This window comes from Ixodes scapularis, unplaced genomic scaffold, assembly GCF_016920785.2.
Source record: "Ixodes scapularis isolate PalLabHiFi unplaced genomic scaffold, ASM1692078v2 PGA_scaffold10__122_contigs__length_95168666, whole genome shotgun sequence".
Classification (NCBI taxonomy): Eukaryota; Metazoa; Arthropoda; class Arachnida; order Ixodida; family Ixodidae; genus Ixodes; species Ixodes scapularis.
In genome coordinates, this window is record NW_024609836.1 from 49,418,371 (window position 1) to 49,439,075 (window position 20,705).

Here is a 20,705-nt window from a genome sequence, read left to right on the forward strand (position 1 = left end):
TTGCTCTTTCTGTGCAATGATTTATTTATTTGGAGCGCCTCCCAGTGACCAAAGTGGTCGTTCTCTGCTAAATAAACGCAATAAAAGCACATAACGTTTTGTTTTCGCACACGTACAAGCAGACTTATGAGGTGTACTTTAATCGTTTCGCGATCAATTTATTGCGTTCTGTACAAAGAGAATAAGCAAATGCATATGTAAAGCATTTTTTTTTTTAATTTGATACAGTGTGACCGTTCTTTATAATTGGGTTCTGAGTTATTACCGCAACGTCATCCTAAAAGAATGAGCGCTTCTTGTTTGCATAATTCTAGAGTTATACTGGAAAAAAACATTAAAAATAAATGATTTCGGGATGATAATTTAGATAAGTAATTTATTGCGTGGAAGTGTAGCCAGCAGGAAGTTAGTCTGCCCTAAGGGGCTGTCTGATCTCTGCCGCTGTAGATGACAAATTGAGCGAGTGCATTACTTTCTGCTTCTTTTCTTCTTTTTTCTTTTTTTTTTTTTAATCTTCGCACTACATCGCTTTACCCTATATCATATATGCATCCTTTGCATGCTAGTTTCAATAAGCATACAAACGAAGCACGTTTCGTTTGCTTGTTTTGGTCCTGAAAACTAAGCATAAGCTGTCTTATGCTTAGTTAAAGAATAAAGCCGGGATCACACTGTTTAAAGTGCATCATGTAAAAGACGGTCTTGATACATATTCGAACGCGAGTCACCGCGAGATCCGTGCTTCGAATTCCTCGTGGCAATGAGTCCAAAGAGAAAACTTGGGCACACGGAATTCGAACCACGGATATTGCGCTGATTCGTGTTTGCAGAATGTCCCTTGTATGGTGTACGAGCAGTGTGACCCGGGCTTTAGACAGTTTAAACTGTTTAAAACAGGATAAGCTGTCTTAAAATGACAGCTTAACAAACGCAAGGAGTGGCTTACCATTTTCACCCTTTTTTTTTGCTTCCTGATACAACATAAGGAACACAGTGCAAGGGGGAAAAGGGTGCGTACGAGAAAAGTCATTGTGGAAAAGAGGTCTCTTTTCTCCACCTCAGCTTTCCTAGTTCCCGTCCTTTTCTCCCTCGCTCTGTCTTTTTTAGTGCGTCTGTAGCAGTTTTACTGACTACTACGTCTCGTGTCCTTTTAGAATTGCTGAAGAATTCAGGAAGTACTTCCTGTCTGTTTTTACGGTGTCCTGTGACCCGCCGGTAGACCTTGTCGACGAACCCTACAGCTCAAAAAGGTTAGAGTTGGTTTTGTCAGAAAGTGGTATTTATAATTTACCCTTTTAATATAAACAATACAAAAAAAAAACTTCCGGACCAGACAATATTACCAACGCATTTCTGAGAAGGTATGCCGAGGCGGGTGTCGCGGTACTTACATTTAGTTTTTTAACCGTCCCTCCTTCAGAGCAAGTTAGCAGAAGACTATCTACGTGGGAAAATTGTGACCATTTACAAGTCCGGAAATAAGAAGTACCTTCAAACTTATCGTCTTATATATTTAACGGAGACATATGCTGCAAACGTTTAGAATATATCAATAAATATTTTGAGGAAAAACACTTACTGCATAAACACCAGCACGGGTTTCGGTGGGGTCTATGGGCGTCGCGCAACTAATACTGTATTAACACATGAGTTTGCATCGGCTATAAACGAGCGAAGTCAGGTTGACGCAATATTTATGAATTACCCTAAAGCATTTCACCGGGTACCCCATGAAAAACTACTTCCACAATTAGCCTCTTTGGGATTAAATCGAGTTTTTATATCTTAGATGCGGTCTTATTTAGAAGGACGAATGCTGTATGTTTGTTTGTTTGTTTTTTTCTTCCGTTGCAGTTCCCTCAGGAGTGTCTCAAGGATCAGTGTAAGGGCCTCTTTTATTCTTAATTTGTATAAATGATATAGTAACAAATTTCCCTTCCTTTGTTCAAGTTAAATTTTTCGCGGACAACTATATGGTATTTTTCAAAAGTGGGTACAGTTCAGGTTCATGAAATTTTTAACCAGACCCTCGAAGAAATCTTATTGAATGAAACGCCCTGCCAGGCAAGTTGTCAATTGTTGTAATCCTGAAGTATTTGAAGCACAGCCGAATGAGTGTCTAGTTTTTTTTTTTTTTTTTTTTTTTTTTTTTTATGTGAACATGTATATGTTGAGCAGGCGTGGGTAGCTAAAACCTTCCTGCACTCGCATACCGCGGTGAATGCATGATTAAATTTCTTGTTTTGTGTGTGTTGTATTATTTTTCCTCCTGTGTCGACCGAAAGGTTCACAATATTTTAAATAAATAAATAAATAGACTACGAAGCGGTAAGATGCTCACACTGGCCACGCTCTTTGTCTCTTAAGCGGTCAGAGATTGTAGTCGCTCTTTCGTAAACCAAACAAAGTATAGTCGCGCACCTCGGCAAAGCGAGCCGAAACCCAACTATATATTTTCAGCATGGATCACCCACGTTGTATATCGTTTCGAAGGCTCCTTCAGCGATGATTGCCAATCCGGCCGAGCATAAACTCGTGAGATGCGTTTTTAACTGCTTTTTATCTTCTAATATCGCAGATCCGCTTTTTATTTGTCGTCGTTGTTGTTGTTCTGTTTAGCGACGCGATGGCGCCGAAGAACACACACGCGGTGTACTACCATTAGGCCGTCTCGGATAAACCTCTCGGCGTGTTGCCAGCGGGGGAGATCAGACCGCGAAGTTTAATCCGCTCTAATCTTGTTGAGCGGATTAGAAAGAACTTGTATACAAGGTCTATATACAAACGTATCTATACGCCCTGTCCAAATACGCTGCGAGCACTTCGGCTTTCGCCAATCGTGCGTGCAATATGTGTCGGCACGTTCCTGTTTTTCGGCGCAACTCGTTACATGTTTATAGACCCTTCGACTTTCGAAAATAGATACGCAGTCCGGTGAATGGAGGGCCGAGGTCAGGTGACGTGGACAAGTGACTTTACGCCAGTCGTGAAGTCACTCGTGACATCAATTTTCTCGACATGATTATGCGGGGAACTTGACATCACTCGACGTGCCCACGTGACTCGACATCGCTGCTCCGAGTTGCTGAGTATCGTGATGCCCGGATGTAACTTGACGTCAGGATATCACGTGACGGTGTACGTGATGTCATTGGGGGAAGGCACGGACGGGCGGACGCGGACCGTTCTCGCTCCGCGTTTTGTTCCGCCCCAACCAAAAGGACACTTGACACGGTCCCGTCTCTGGACTGGTTCTGGTGGTTCGCACGGGTGCGCCGCAGTCCGTCATATATCATGTGAAACGGACTATACAAGTTGCGCAAGTTTTCAAAGTTTGGTTTCGAATGAGGTTCGCTTGGGGTTGCGTAAGACGCGTGTGTATACGACAACCCTGTTTGCGTGTGCGTAAGGGCCAGGGGGTCCTTCGTAATGAGCGGTGTTTAATGGAGCGTGGGTGTCGTTTTTGTGGCCCAGCGGGGGAGTCGGCAGATGATGGCTAAACGACCCCTGACGAAACAACCCTGGCGAAGGTGGCTGTACCCACGAAACGAAAGAAACTCGGAGCCACATATTTGTCTTGTTTCGTTAACGTTTCCGAAGTAAAAGCTAGGATTTGCTTTTTAATCATGTTGTGAAAGGAAAGAAAAAAACACCATTGTTAGCATTTTGATTTGCTGTTCCTTCAGCATTCAGGGCTATGTTGTACCTAGAGCTATTTAATGAGCTACGCTTAGAGTATCGGCACTCTCTTCCCCGATATTCTTGCGGGTGGCGCCATCTTGGTGCTTGTGGGGAACAAACGCAATTGCCGATAGTCAGGATCCAAAAGTGTGACTTCCTCAGCATCAGATTCGGTGTCAAGAAGCTCTTGTAATATGAATTTGCTTTGTTGCGAACTAAACATTTATGAAGGAGGGAGAGGCGTTGTTTATGATTTCAGATAAAGCTTCAGAAAACAGGCAACCATGATTTTAAGCCACAAGATGGGTAAGTGTCGTTACTCTGAAGCGTAGCGTATTTAGTGGAACTAGTTGTACCGATTTCATTTGCATACTTTCCGGTGTTAGAGCACAACTCCCTTGTGTTCGCACTGTGGCTGTCTTGTTCAGATTACCGACGAAGTAACCAGTTAATATTTTTTTTCTAGAGACAGCAGTATTTGAACGACCGCACAAATCAAAAGCCCTGGTAAAAATAGCCCCCGTAAAAGAGCCACAAAACGCCTGGTATTTGAAATCTCGTGCAATAAAGAATGGGTCCCAGATTTCAATAAAGAAAACAGTGGTTCCAGTCAAAAAGGCCGGTCAGTTTACACGCTCAAACATTTACTTCCCTTTAACGGTGTAACTGGCTTGTCTCCCGGCTGTCACTTTTTTTAGTGAAGCAAAGAAATGACAGAGAGTTTTAGTGAATCGTTCCGATACCTCCAATACCCCCGATAACGAGACCTGATAACGATACGATGCGTGCGCAAAGGCGGAGGCGGCGTATCGGGTATCTTTACCGGAGCCATCGGAACGATCTGCAAAAGCTCTCTAATATAGACCATTCCAGAAACGGGCTTTTGGTCGGGGCCATTTTCAGAGCTCGTATGCCGCGCGTTTCGCTCGCTTTTTGAAGCGATGACCATGCATGCACGTGCTGGGCTGTGATGTTCCCACGCTGGGCGGTGATTTTGTAAACATTGGTATGGTGTTAGAGACCTTTTTTGAAGAACCTCATACCAGTGCAAAACTGACGTACCCTCATGCCGAATAGAGTTTTGAATTGCCCGCTGACAAAGGGTATGCAGCCGCCACGAGCTTGGGCGAAAAGGCTACGGACGTCATGCGTGAGTTAGATCAAAGCGCTTCTTTTTACCATGTTACAATTCCCAAAACAGTTGTTTAACTGTGACTGCATCGTCTTCATGTGCACAAATAATTTTAATAAGAATAAGAACAATCGCGGAAAATGTGCAACGCGCACAAGAAGCTGCAGCGCGAGTGTGGTTGCAATGTTATTAAGCTTCACACGTTCTACAAGGGTCCTTATTTAGGAAGTCAGTCGAGTGAGAGCGTGAATCGCGAAGGCTTTGTATCAGACTCAGCGTCACGTTTATGCTCTCGGCTATTTCGTCTATATATGGCAAGAGGGCCGATTTCAACCCGGTGCAGGTGCTCCGATTAATTTATCACTGCAAAGTATGCTATTGCTCCATGGTATGTTTAGGGTGTAGAACATGTCTACGTGCCATTACCCAAGATGCAGCTATCAAATGCCGAGAGCTTACCTGCATATACTACATTAAAGTTTTCAATTGTTCATATGTGCCTTCTTGTGGAAACTCAATCAAAGCATCCCACCGTCGTCGTCCTCGTTCTTTTGCGAGGAGGCATAGTGATGGCCTGTCATCAGCAAGCTCGATTCAACCGGCCAAGTTCCGGCCAAGTTAATGTAGCCCACCATACCAAAGTCTAACCAAGTTCGTCCCGTGCACACACCGTTGCCTACCCAGATAGCTGTGCTGCAACAACCAGCCGGTATTTCGAGCTTTAAGCCGCTAGACGGCGTCGTCAGCGCCGCAATTTTCACGATGGCGGCTCCCTTAAAAAGAGCGGTCTATAGGAGTTGGCAGATTGTGTTCACGCACGATAGCTCGGAGCACGTGGAGCGAAAGCTTGCGGTGCTTAACTCGGAAATCCTTAATTCAATCTTCACTCCTGTCTATTTTGAACAGGTGTACCCCAGAACGTCCCACTCGCATTTGAACCTTGCTCGTTTCGTCCCATTATCATTTGGTCCTTCTCGTTTGCCCGTTATCTGAAAAAGTCCCATTCGCATCTTTGTCTACTCGGATGTAGAAGGCGTCCTGCTCGTGCCCAGCAGTTTTTTCTACAAGAAGAGGCCCCGCACGTGTTTACAGCACAGCGACTCAGCATTTCTTACCTGGTTCATAAGCGCTAAAAATTTCTATAGGCGATGATAGATTAGTGCTCCATCGGCAACACCTTGGTTTTTTTTGGCAATTTTCTTAGGCAAATATTAACACAGAATGTGTTTTATCAGTCGATTTTTATGAAGGTCGTTAATGTTCTACTGTAACGTTTGGCTGTAGCGAAAAAGCGACATCAAACAGCGTTACGCCAATAGAGAACCATAGCCCTAGTAAGAAAGCTTATTTGTATGAGGAATTTATAGGTCCATTAAACGCATATGATCAAATAAGATATAAGAACATTTACGCAGCGCAATTTTGTCTACTTCTTGCACAGGGGTTGCAATGATTTCAGAACGCCGAGCCCTTATTGGATGATAAAAGAAAAATTGTGGGTATACTTCAAGGCTTCTAGCATTAAGGTCTACCCACTATCTTTTTAATCAAAGCCAATCAGAGCCCGGCATCGTTTTGACGTCACCGCAACTCCTGTGCAAGAAGCAGACAACTTGCTCTCCTTCTAAGAACCATACAAGAGAATAGAAGTTATAAGAAACTGTTGAGAAGTTTTTTTTTATAACTTTTTATGTACTGTTATATTATTCTTATAAGGTTTCTATATGCTCTGACATGATCTTATCTGAACATATGTTTGTTAGACCAAAAATTGTTTTATACATCTAAGTTTTTTTTCAATATCGAGCGGCCAAGTGAGAAGGGCGAAACGACAACGTGCTCAAGTGATAACCACCCGTTTTCATCTGGACGAGCATCGTACCTGCGTGCGGTCGCGTAGTGCTACAGTGTGATGCACGCTAAAGACTTCGGGCAAGCAGGAGTACTGCAACGTCTGAATTTCTTATCTACACGAGAAACATGAAACAACGCAGAGACAAAGAACCCGCGTGGTTCATGCAACACAATTAGTTTTGTAAGGAACGAAAGTATGCAAGCGAGCTATTTAGGAAATATCGTAATGCTAAGCCCTGAAACAAAAAGAAAACAAATAACGGAGAATACGTTTATTGGCTTTAACGCTTTTAGGGGCCTCTATTCACCCTTTCGACATAAAATCACAGCCCAGTGCGCGATGTTCACAACCCAGCACGTACGGGTTCCTTGCTTCGGAGAGCGAGCAAAACGCGTGTACGCACGAGCGTTGAGAATGGCATGGGCCAAAAGCCGGTTCTAGAATCGTCAATCAAGGTGTTTACGAAGTATATAGCACCCGCCCTTGTTGATGCCTCAAGCTGATACTGATAGGGGCACCAGCCAAAGTAAGGATCACTTCGATGCATCTCGCCGGCAATTAAAACAAGATATATATTTGAAAACCGTCTTTTTCCTGCGCGTGACTAACACATCAACTTGCATCGCGGGCTGCGGGTCTGTTGATCTGTATCTCCATGGACGCAGTTCGCTAGAAAGTCGATCGCTCGACCCCGGAGCTCCGCTCGACCCCAACCGCTCTCCGGAGGCCCACGCGGCGAGACCCGCCGACGCCGCGACCGACTAATGGCACACGGCGCTCACCGGCGACGCGAGGCGAGCGATCGTCTTCGCGATTCCGGGCACGCGGCACCTGGGCCAACGTAGGCGCCGCGAACGGCAAGCGATCCAGATCGGACACGGATCGCCGTAGGTGGCACCGCGCTACGGATACCGCCTCGATGAACGACGCTCGTGTCGCCGAGCCCGTCGCGAGCGGTGTGCCAATACCGCTTCAAGTCAAACACCGCCGCGTCATCCATGGCTTCAGCACTATAGCACTTCGAAGTGAGCCAGTACGTTGGGGGTTTCCCTAGCACTGGGAAGGTCATGACTGAGGCAGCGCTATTTGATCCGAAGCAGTATTCGAACAGTCGCGCTTCTTACTTCGTGAGCTGTCAGTGACCCTGGTTCTTAAGGTGTTACTGATTATACAAACCAACCGACAGCTAGTAGGCGACCAAAGAGGGACCCCTTCTCAATCGCTGTCCCAACATCTCTTGAGTTGACATCCCGGTGTATATATTTTTTCAAACAAGCTCACTCATACTCCACACCTTCAATATTTCGCTTCACCGCAAAGCGCACCAAACTGTACGAGTGAACGAAGCCAACCAAGCAATGCCAAAGGCTAAACGTTACTTTGCTTTAGCCGTCCTTCTGTTTTTATGTTATCAGCGGCTAAATCAAATATGTGCATCAAGTGCGCCGTATCATCTTGCAATTTTAGTTTTTGCGTATGTGTTTTCACCTTTGACTGCTCTCTGACTTGTGAATCACGCTACAGAGAGCAAAGCGGTAGTGAGCTATTTCTTTTTTTTCGACATTACTTGTTCGAGTTTAGCTCAGGGCACAGAGCTCGTGTACTTCTTTTTGACGGACTTCGAACACCAACCGCCGGAATCGCGACACCCGACAGAATGACACGCCGACTTTTGTGACGCCCTTTCTTGCCACTTCGGAACCACTTTTGGTGTCTCGGCGGGGGGACATCAAACACCGATTGAAGACGCGTTCCAGGTGCCGTAGCTGCATCGCGAAATTGCCTGAGGAACAACCCTGTGAAACACCAAGGTTTACCTGTGGATCGTAACTGGGCATCGATTCCGGTCAACGAAGGTTCGCCTCCGCTCAACCGTACGGTAGCTTGTTCTTAATAGGTCTGCAGTTATATGTGCAGGATGTTACCCATGACTGAAATTCTCTTAAAAAGGGAGGCCACTTAAAATAGAAAAGCGGTACCTACTCTGTAACGTTATTGACCACGGCGGACGTAAGGCTGGTTCACACAGCACTGTCTTCTTACGTTTGTCTATATACGTTACGCGTAAGTCACCGAAATATAATAGTGTCTCGAATGTCGCGTGCCAGGCTACCTCTTTGAACTGCAAGCCACGCATGGTATGGAGCTCAGATGTCCCGGTTACTTGTGCGTGAGTTCTCGTAACGTAACGTATACCGTAACGTATAAGGAAAGGGGGTTGTCTGAACTAAAGTAACAGGATCATGGGAAAGTAGCGCCAAGCTCTCTGTATAGTGTCGCCATTTTGGTTCATGGAATAAAGAGTTTTTCCTTGACCTCTCCTTTTTCTTTTTTTTTTTGTGAGCTCATTCAATTTCTTGGCACGACAGGTTGCTTGATAAAGTCGTTTTGTGAATACCGAGATTTTGTTATCCACACATCGGCGAAACAAGTGCACATCTTCGCACCGCCACCACATGAGGCGTCGGTGCTTGGGGCATTGAAAAATAATTATCCTGCCTCGCAATAGACCAGGGGTGGCCAGAGTGACATGAAGTTAGAGCCGCAGACAAAACTCCAAGCTCAGAGAGATGCGGACAAAGAGAGGGGCGGGGTAGCGCTATTTTTGAGAAGAAACGACATGGACAGAACAGTCCTTTCCGGAGCAGACACGTCTAGTTGTCGACTAACAAATAACACCAGGCAGCCAAACGTTTTTTTTTTTTTTTGTGTGTGTGTGTTTTTTTTTTTTTTTTTTTTTTAATTGCTAGGCAAATGTATAATTTGCTACAGCCAGCCACTGCCCCTGACGCCTGTTATGCGAGTGAAGGGCTCGAACTTCCTTCTAGAACAGTAACGGAAACGGGGTCACTCAACACATCTATGTGTCTGCAAGCAGTCCAGCTCTATATACCTAGTGTAGTACAAGGCTGCCAAGAGTGTGGGTCTTTTTTTCTTAATTCTGGAATTTTTTTTTTTTTGTGCTTTGGAGAGACAGGAGGGGAAGGGGGCATGCTTAACAGGGAGCCGCGAGCTGCACTTGGACCCGCCAAGAACCGCATGCGGCTTGAGACCATTTGCAAGAGATCAGGGGAGATCAGCATGATTGCTAAGTGGATTCCATGCACATTGCCAGAGATGCTTATATTGGTGAGGAATGTTCACAGTACAATGACGCTGCATAGCGAAGTTGGCACGACTGGTTCACAAGGAGCCTTTCGAAGCTTCGAAGATTTGAGTGGACCGAAATGGCGACTGCCATGGCAACTGAAAGTGATCAGCCAATCACCTTGCGATATTCGGTCGTCTGCATGCTAGAATCTGTTTGTTTCCCGATAGCAGGCAGGGAAAGAAATGGCGCTATACTTACCCAGGATCCAGTGACTTTAGTGTAGAGCAACCTGTAAGGGAGCGAGTGCAAATTGATCATCGGAAACAGTTTAGACCCCCAAATGACACTCTTAGTTGAACCATTTCAAGCAGATATTGGTGCCCGCCATTTTAGTTCACGCGCCAGTGAACTGAAATAGTATTTTATTTTCGTTACAGTAATTCTTCCGGAACAAAAATATATGGTTTTCGTTGTTATTAAATTTAAAACAAAACAAAAAAACAAAAAAAAACACACACACACACACGATTGAAAACGAAGACGAGCGGGCTTTGTTCACTTCGACCAATCGCATGACCAGCCTACATTGACGTCACCGTCTACGTGACTCAAAAGTTGGATTTTTTCAGTCTCGGGCGTCCCTGTCGTCGGTCCCGGCGTTATCTTTGCTTGATCTATGAAAGTAATATTTGCGGCGCGCAAGCGCGATTCTGGGCTAAAACGTTGTCAACATTACCTGGAAGACACCTCGAATTTATTTCAATCGTTAACCGAAACTACCATATCGCCTTTATGGTTCCTTTCAAATATGGGCAATAAATTGCTGTGCAATGGTGTTACACGTGAAACGTTCCGGTAACGATCCGGAACTTTACCGAGCCCGGCGCCTACACTCACGGCACTCATCAGATAGCTGAACACGTGGCATATAAACTTGATAGCAGGTCCTGAAATAAAAATGCTGGCGTTCGGTTTTTTTCTTCTGCTCTTTCTTGTCTATTTTAGAACCGAAGCTCCTTACGGTCTAGCCTTGTCCGGCGTCCGTGCTCACATCGATTGCCATTCCATCTGTCTTCTTAAAAAAAGAAAAAAATTTTGCGCAGTCGACAGGATTCGAACCTGTGCGGGGACACCCCAATGAATTTCTAGTCCATCGCCTTAACCACTCGGCCACGACTGCGGGACGAGTAGGAGGCTCTGTGATGTGGTAGTAACTCAACAGCTGGGTATGTCATGGATGAAACGTTGCATGTAGACGCTCAACGTCTATACAGGAGAGGGCGCTGCGGTCAAATGCGTATATAATCGCATTAAACTTTGCATGCATTGGCTCAACGTTTATAGACGAGAGGGCGCTGTGGTGAAGTGCTCAAATGCGTATATAACCACGTTCCATACCACACATTTTCTTTCTGACATGGACCATTGACTTAAACGGAGATGCGTTCCCATGACTTCTAGCGGATCCAAGTTGATCCGCTGGAAAAAAACCACTGGCTCTGCATTTCACCGACCATAAAGCGTAATAATGAAGTCGAAACGCAACCCGGAAGTCAGCACTACCTATGAGCAATAAAAAAAATCAGCACCATCAGCACTACCTATAAAGAATAAAATCGGTCTTATCAGCACCACCAGAGTTTCGCCCCAATTAACATCACTCACCACGTGGAGATGCGATCATTTTTTAGTTAACGTGACCTCACCCAACCGTCAATCAAAGTCAAGCTTCGCGGATTCACCTTTATCCCAGCCTCACTTTTCGGCTTCATCAAAATCTAAATACTCACCTGACTAGACACAGAACATTTCACGTTAATGTCGTGACAGCGGGGATCGCAAAGCTTGATGACGCACTCCCGGGGATTGCATTTTTGGCGTTGACCCCGCAGCTTCGTCATCAAGTTTTACGAAGAAGGGACTGAATGAAAAGGTCCGCTTTTATCCTTGGCTTTCTACCGCGGCGAAGACGCTTCTTGGTCAGTGGCGGTGCGTTCGAGTATTTTTCGGTGGCGCTAACACCAGGAAGCTGATGTTGAGTGAGAAATGTTCCTTTCCAATATCGTTTCGTGGCCCCTTTAATTGAGAGTGAAGCATGAGAGACAAAAACGAGTCTCGGGATTTCAGTGTTCCCGCCATGCACGCGCGCTCGTGCATGGTGAGCATTGTTCAGAGCAAAATGCTCGTGCTGGAGCTTCGGCTTCGCTCACTCGAAACAAAGCATAGAAATTAATTGAATCTTATACAAAAAAGAATATGGTGTCTAAATAAAGATCGAGTTTAAAACCTGAAACCAACTTCACATCTTTCTCTGCTGGGCGCGCACTGATTATTTATTCGTGAAGAATCAAACAAATAAAGTGAACATTCGCGAGTTCGGCAAACTACAGAAAATTGGTCCACTGTACTGCTCCAACATTAATACGAAACACCCCTTGCACACAGTCGGATAGGCGTGTCCGCCCATTGCGCCCGCCGATTCAAACGGCGCTCAAAGTGCACTTACAGTCGCCCGAAAGCTTAGAAAGAACTCTATAAGCGCTGCTACACACCATGGACTCGAAACGCCGCGAAGTGGCGACAACAAACAGAGAGTTCTCTTTTGAGAAATGAGCGCGCCGCGCATGCGTTGTGTGCACATTCACGCGAATTTGGGCGCACGGAATACCGAATCAAAATGCAAATCAACACCCGATTCAGGCTATATAAAGTTTACCCTACACGTATATATACGAAAGAGCGCCGCTCGTTTCCCGACTTTTATAGTTTCGAGACTCTCCGGTTTGTAACGCATGCAACGGTCGCGACGACGAGAAGACGCCGCGGATGTTTGAACAACATGTTCGCGGCGTAGTTTTGTTTCTTGTTTGCCTCCTGTCCACACTGGCGGACTTTTTGTTTGCCAAGCCCCCGCTGCGCTGATGACGGCAGCGCCGAGATCCTCAATTGTACGCTAGAACGGCATTTAAATAAAAGAGGGGAGGCGGAAGACGCATCGCGTCCGACGCGAGGAAGTCTGAAGGACTATATAGCGATCGTGCAGGGCGCGTCGGTCTCGCCAATAACACTTAGACGAGGCCTGGACGTGACGTCATTCTATAGTGGGTTTCCGACACGTTCAGCCCAAGCGGGTGAACACGCTGAAGATCGGCGACGAGGGCCGCCGTGGCAAGGCCTTGTCTCGGGTGGTGTTGCCCGGACTCTTGCGGAAATCTCGTTGCGTCACGTCGTCACATGAAAGAGTGTTTGCATGTATACGTGTGAATAGAGGCCGCTCGTGAGTGAGTGTCGTGTACCAGCTGTACACGTAAAGAAACGTTTATACCGGATAAAGGGTTTCGTGCGCTATTGCATGTACACAAAAGTACTCATACCTTTGATGTTACTTCACGGTGATATGGTGATGCTTTTCAAGGTTTCACTCGTCGGTTCTGAAAATTTGGCACACGCCCGAGTCCCTTGACGTTTGAGCGTACAGAAGCTACAAGAAGGAGCTCAGCGATCTGGGCAGGCCTGCCGAGCTCGTACGCACGTGCTTTGCGGCTGTAGTTCAGGGATCCGTTCGCGGGCTTTGTGGCCTCACTCGCACTTCCATCGAATCAGAAGAGCGTTCTACACATGTGAAGTGCCCACCATTTTCACGTAACCCTATGCTTGTTTAGTATTAAGGGCAATATTGCAATGTATACAAATCGGAGTGTCGAGCAGCAAACTGGACGAGATTGCATTCTGCCTAAAGTGTTGGAATCGGAGGACCCAAGCAAATGAGCGCTTTAAGTCGGGTAGCGTAAAGTTCAAATGTGAAAAAGTGGAAACTGCCAATTGCATCCAGCGTTAATGTTGCTGTTTTTAGAAAATCGTTCCTTTTTTTTTTCCCAATACACACCTTGCCGCGTTACCTAAGAACCGAGGAGAATCCTGGGAACGTAGATACCCGTGTAACACGCCTTCAGTTTATTTGTATAAAAGATTCAAAGTGAATTACTTAAATAATACGTTGACGAACGCTCGTATGAAGTGCAACTTATTTTAGATTGTTCACGCTCAGAGATTCGGTAGGTCTCTCATTATCGCGCAAACTACAGTTTGCAATTCTACCGTTATAACCTACCCAAGTGTACCCAATAAAAATGGCGTATGTAGATAGTATAGGCATTTACCGCTTATATCGCGAATCACTGTACCTACGTTTTGTGTAATTTATATTATTTTATGTAAGCCGTTTAGCTAATGCATGTTCTTTGTATATGTGTTACTTTGATCTTTTCAGCATCTTCATCATCACCTGCCTAACACTCGGGGATCCGACCTTGTCAAGTCAATAAAGATTGGCTTTTTTTGACGGTGACCCCGGCATCTGTACGCGTTCATATGCAAATAAATGATTTGATTTAATTGTATTTGATTCGATACAAGAAAGGAACACGTCCTGGACAGTACGGCGTGACTGTGCCTTAACAGACGCTACAAGAACAAGCTCCGGACTTTTGTGCCTGCCAAACCACGCGTTCTCGTATACGATGCAAGCGTCGTTCAAGGCAACATGCGGATGCCTTCGGCTTCGCTCCCACGCAAAAAAGGGAAGCGAACCACAGCCAGCGCCGCGGTATACGGTGCGTTCTGTATACACAGGTCTAAGTAAGACTCGAACAACGCGATGAAGTTCAAATTACTCCTTTACCTGCCCACACCGACATTAAAAGACCAAGCCGGATAACCCGTAGCCAACGTGGAGACTAAAAAAAAGAAAACAGGGAGAAAAAAATGTTTGTTTTCCGGATCTGGACAGCCTAAAGGGCCACAACAACAAGCAAACGACGCAGGGCCCAACCCTCGGCGGACGGGAAATTCTCAGCCGCCAAGTTAATGACGGCGTTTTAAGAGGGCCAAGCTTGAGGCGTCGAGATGGCCGAAGCGGCACATAGTTTCATCCCCGCACCAACATCGTAGTGCGGCTCGGGATTAAGAATATTATCATCGTTGAGATAATTCAACAACCGCGCAGTGTCTGATCCGGGCGTGCTTTCTTCGTACTCTTTTATTTATTTCTTATTCTATTTTTCTAAACGCCCCGCTTGGCGCAGCTATATAGCGGAGCGGCAAACGGCTTTTGCAGCGCACGTGTGAATTGTAGGCGGCTCGCCGCCCGAGATCCGCCATGAAGTAATTGAATAAGATCGCTATAGGCCGCGTGCGCGCGCACCATGCCACCCCCGAAGGGAGCTAGCTGGTAATACACGGCGCGAAACGCTTCCTCCAAAGCGCATCCTTTGTTCCTGGGAGGTCAGATCGCGGGCGCTCGGTTAAAGAAGGTTGGTTCGCTACAAAGCCCAAGGCGTAACTCGTTTGTTTCTGCTTATTTCGCGCTGTTTATATTCTTAGATTTTTATGTGTAGTCGGGTGGTCTCCGCGCTATAGCTGCTTACGGGCCAATTAAGTGTTGGTCTGTGCTTGTTGCCCGGTAAACGTTGAAGGCTGCTATTTGTATACTATGAGGGGGAGCGCACCACAGCTCGGAGCACGTGAAGCGAAAGCTCGCCCTGGAGAAAGAACCCAGGGGTTAGGGGTTCGATCCCCACCCCTGCCCGTTTCGATCTGGATGAGCATCGTAGCGGCGTGGGGACGCGTATATTAATCATGCGTGATGCGCGTGAAAGGCCCCGGGTCAGTAGTCGTACTGTACGGGGACTGTACCGATGACTCCAGGCTTCCACCGTGCTTTTCAAGCACACCGTGGCACTTGTCGTTCGCATGTGATGATAAGTGTCGTTACGGCACTCATTGGCCACGAACGCGAATCGAAATATTCGTTAACGGATTGATTGTTGACGAGTGCGTACGTCCGCTTGGTGCAGTGCTCGTCCGATGCGTGCACGCTGGGTTCGGCTGACTTGCTTGGACACCGAGGATGTGTCGTGCACAGTGAAAAGACGGAGAGTTTTTAAAGGAAACAAGGTAAGAATTAGTCCACTATATTTTCAAACTTTCACACTAAAAAGCAGGCTTTTCGCTCTATATTCTCCTGTACTTTTTTTTTAAACCGCTTTACGAAATATGGTCAGTATCATTCCAATCTAAAATCCTTCATTCCAGCCCAACCTTCGTTTTATGGTTTTTTAAGAGTGCTGCTGTAACACCCTTAGGGCGTTAGCCCTAAAGCAAGTTGATTTACAGCTTAAGTGTCACCCCCTCTTTGTTCGGGGACGTGATACGAACACACCACTAACAAAGGGGCATCCTAGCCGTTCACTTAAGGCCACCCGAACCTGGAAAAAAAAAAATCCAATCCGGCATCACACCCGCTGAACTCGTGGATATGATATATGGAAACTAAACGTGTTCGGGACACAAACGCCGTTTTTTTCCCACACCGCACGCACCATAACGAACCACCCAGCACACCCGCCCGCCCGCCCGCCCGCACGTTGTTTCAGCAGCAGTTATAGCATCGGTACTTCCTACACCTCAAACACAGACCCGTCTATTTGGGCCGATACATAATAAACGGGCAGCTGGATTAATGACAGTGTGCGTGGCAGCGAGCTTTTTTTTTTTTTTTTTTTTTTTTTTTCTTTCTTTCTCTTACGCGCTGGCACCAAATCTCTCCTCCAAGCCACTCGCTCATTCGGCGGACGGACTATCGAGGAGCTCGGCTTGGGCTTCGGCTTTGGCTATCACGCTTCTTCGATGGCGTTCCGAAGAAGCCACGCGTTTCGTGCCTACGCTATCGTGAGTTCCGCGCTCTCACGTACGTCGGGGTGTGTCCGGGTGGGTGTGCCCAGGCGTGGGTGGTTTGCTCGGAAGGGGGGGAGGACTCGCTTTCTGAACGCTAATCGAATTAGAGGGGGGAGTGCTTTCGGAGGAGTCGCTTTTGTTTTCCCTAATGGGGGCTGTTCGGCGATCAATCCTTTCTGCGGCTCCGATGTTCGAGGGGGGAACGTTGCTTCTTTGCACGCGTTTTGTTTTGCAGGTTTTCGTATAATTTATTTTGTACCCCAACAAAATGCGGCACGCGTACGACGTTCTATAGACGTTTTCTTCGGCGTGGTCGTCGCCATTCTGGACGGTGGGACTTCCGGTGTATGGGAAAAAATCTCTCTTGCTCGGCGCCACGCCACAAGAAAGTGCTCATGTTTCAACCCCAATCGCCACTTATTCTTGTCTAGCCTCTCCTCTATTTGTAGACGTGTTCGAGGTTGCAGTGTCTCGCTTTTCTTTCCTTCCACCTCCAGGATCAAACACAAGGCACTCACTGGAAAGTAACACTCGCTTCCTTATTGTGCGCAGGGAACTTTAATGTTCTTTATTTTTCGTCCTTCACAACTTAGGGGGACAAAGAAAGAAAAAGCTGCAGTATGCAGCTTGACGGGTCTTTAGCCTCCACCTTTCAAGTAGCTGTAAAAGCAACACAAAAAAAAAAAACTGGAGTTATTTTAACGGTTTAAATGTGTATCTGCGTACAACAGATGAAGACGATAATATTAGGCATCACGACTGCACACATTTAAACACACTCGGACAGACTCAATGCATACCATCAATTTTTAACATCAGTACAGGCGGCAAGTACATATATATGTTTCATTAATTCAGTGACTCCAGCTGAGATCAAACCTCCAAGAACGGAAAAGTGAAGATGCGCAAGGTGATTACATTGCGTAACGTTTTACGAGCAGACATATCACAGGCCCACATTATGCGATCGTTCATTTTTTTTCTAGGGTTAAGCGTAGGTACGACGACTGCGCGTAGGTTTAACAAAGCGACACGATCGAGGCAATATATCCGTCCAAAGATTGGGCTAACGGAAAACGGAAATGGCGTCCCAGTTCCGATTCTTAACGGCCCAGAAAATCGTCGTCCTCGTCGCCGTTCTTCGATTCGCTAATACTCTCGAACGGGGGTGGTGTGGGAAGATGAGGCGCGTGGGCTGAAGCCCCGAAGAAACGAACGGCATAATCTGAATGTGCGCGCCGGCGTGTGCTCATACTCGCCGTTGTGCACGAATGAAGGTGTGAGCTGAATGCAGTAAGGTACAAGGGTAAATTAAAAAAAAAAAGATAAAGGACGCAGGTTATTCGTTTGATCCGAACGTGTAGCGTGTCCGACGCAACCTGAAGCAGAATCAAAAGTTCCAAAAAAAGGAGATCAAAGAACTGAGCCGCTGCAAGTTTGTGGCTTCATTCAGACGCGATCATAGGAACCAATGAGGCGTGTGGAGGCGTTTTAAGCCCTATTTACATAGACACTGTAGCGCTAACTTTGGGCTGTATTGGCGCTCCGCTACATGCGACTCCGCTTTTGCCTGCTTGCGCACACAGTGCAGCGCAATTTCAACGCCGAGTTAGTGTGGAATGTAAAGATGGTCCAGCGTTATACCTTTGGGTTGTCTTGGCACTATGATGCATGTGTGAGCCATCTTCATCGCCAGAGTACTGTGCATTCCCGTGCATGGGGACGGTACCGCCGAGTGCGATTTGTTATTCTCCACCATCAGCGACCGGCTTGCTCGAGTGTGTTATGTGCGCTCAGATGCAGTGGCTCGTACATCCCGATCGTCGTCTTTGTGGACTGCGCAATCCAGGCCCAAACCAGATGTAACAGTTTTCGCCCCATTAAAAACAGTCACCATATCGTTCAGGAGACTGTCTAAGTTGTTGAGCTACGGATGATGTCACCTATGCACCCTATGTGTGTCGGGATGGATGTGTAGTGGTAACTGGGAGCGATGCATTTTGTGCAACATCAGTTGTTGACGGCTCACTCAAAATGGGAATTCTCCACTGAGGTGGGAGGGCTTGAGCCGGCTCCACGGTGCTGTCATCCGAAGCCGCTTCAGGGATTGGATGACCTGGAGGTTTCATTTTTTGTTCGGTTGTGGATGTAGTCCTCGTACCGCTCAACTGTACCTCGCCCGGTAGCATTGGATCCTGGCAAAGTAGCACCAATGCCTTCCCTGCCTGCTAGCGGACACAAAGACCGACGTACAGACAACCAAACCGCTCAAGGTGATTGGGTAGTTTGTCTCAGTTGCCATGGCGATCGCCAGTTTGGTCCGTTCAAATCTTCGAAGCTTCGAAAGGGTCCTTCTGAACCAGTCGTGCGAAAAATCACTATGGAGCGTCATCGTGCTGCAAGCGTTTCTTGTCAAGCTAAGCTTCTTTGTCCCTTTGAATGTAATCAACTTATCAGTCACGCTTATCTCCTCAGATATCTTACAATGATATTGCACTTCTTGCGCATTTTAAGACAAGCAACTTATTTTTCAGTGCCTCCAAGCACCGATGCCGCATGTGCTGGTGGTACGAAAATGTACGCTTGTTTCGCTTGTTTGTGGATAGCAAAATCTTAGTATACAAGAAACGTCACTAAAAAGCCACCCGTCACCAGCGAATTTAGATCGGCTCACCAGTAATGGAGAGGTGAAGGAGAAATTGCTCCTTCCATGAACAAAAATGTCGATCATTCAAAGACCGTGGTGCTACTTTCCCAGGATCCAGTACTTTTAGTAGCAACCAGCCGTGAGCAAGATCAAAGTCTCTATGTGACAGTTCATGGCATCCACCATTCTGTTCTTGTGATGTTTCTAAGAAGAGGTCCTAACTCAGGGAAAATTTTCTGGAAGACCAAGACTGCTCCTGACATTTTGTTTCTATTCAATTCCTTGACCGGTTTGGGGGCAACCCGGGCAAGTGATCACCGCTATTGCTGTCAATCAAACATCACCATACTTGGCCTCTGCCTTGTCATCACACTTGTGGTCGTTAGTTCCTTGAGCCGAAACCGAGTGAGGTTACGTGCCAGGCTGCGTGTTTTCTCTTTGGCCTGTGCTACTTTGGTTTCTTGTACCTTTCCGCCTGACCATTTGTTGCCGGATGGTAGCCTGTGGAAGGTACTAAATCGCCCGGGTATGGAATGTCCCTGGAATCAAGCGTAGCGGAATGAAACGTCTTGAAATGATACTTCTATGATATGAAGTGTCTGGGATAAACCCTTCCGGGGTAAAGTATCCTGGGATGATGTGAGTGGACCTCCCAGCCACTTACTATACACATCGGTGATGATGAGGAATATTTTACCTTCCAGGACCGGCGAAATATGCATGGAGTGTTTCCCATCGCCGCGATGCCCGATGCCATTTCGGAGAAGGCACTTGTGGGGGAGATCGCTGCGGCTCCTGACAAGGAATCCGCGTCCTCGCCCTTCACTCGATGTCCTTGTTTACACCGGGCCACCGCATATAGTTCCAAAGAACACTCTTCATGGTCACCATGCCTTTGTTACCAGAGTGTACCAACTTTAATACTTTAGCTCTTCATGCGTTGGGTACTATAATCCTGGTACCACGGGTCAGACCCTGGTTAATTGTCGACAGCCCATTCGCGTTACTTTTGTATGGACGATAGTAGTCCCCCTTCAAGTTTTTCAGGCTTATTTCTTGAAAATACTCGGAGTACTGTTTACTGCGGACTTCTTTTACAACGCCATTTTGCGTGCGCATGGAGCTGAAATATGAGCTGGACCGGTGTTGTTCAGGCCAATGCAACAGACGATGCGAAGCGACCCGCACGCGCAAGTAGGTTTGCCAGCGTTAGAGCACTGTGGAAGCTGCACCAGCCTTGACTAAAGGGCTGTTTATACTCTGACGTTGAGCGCAGCGAACGCAGCGTAGCACAGAACGTACGGATTTCATTGGCCTGCGAGCAGGAACCGATATCTACGACCAATCAGTATCTGTGTGTGCTGCGCTACGCCGCGCCCGTCAACGTTACGTTGGAGTATAAACGTACCTTAAGCAGCGCAAATAGCTGACGCCGATAGAGGAAAACGGCTGCAGCACGTAGAAAAAGGGTATCGAGGCTAAAAATATTACTGAAATGAACGACATTTTATTGTATTTAGGAGTGGAAGGTAAAGTTACTTATTGGGAAGGTCGTGTTAAGTGA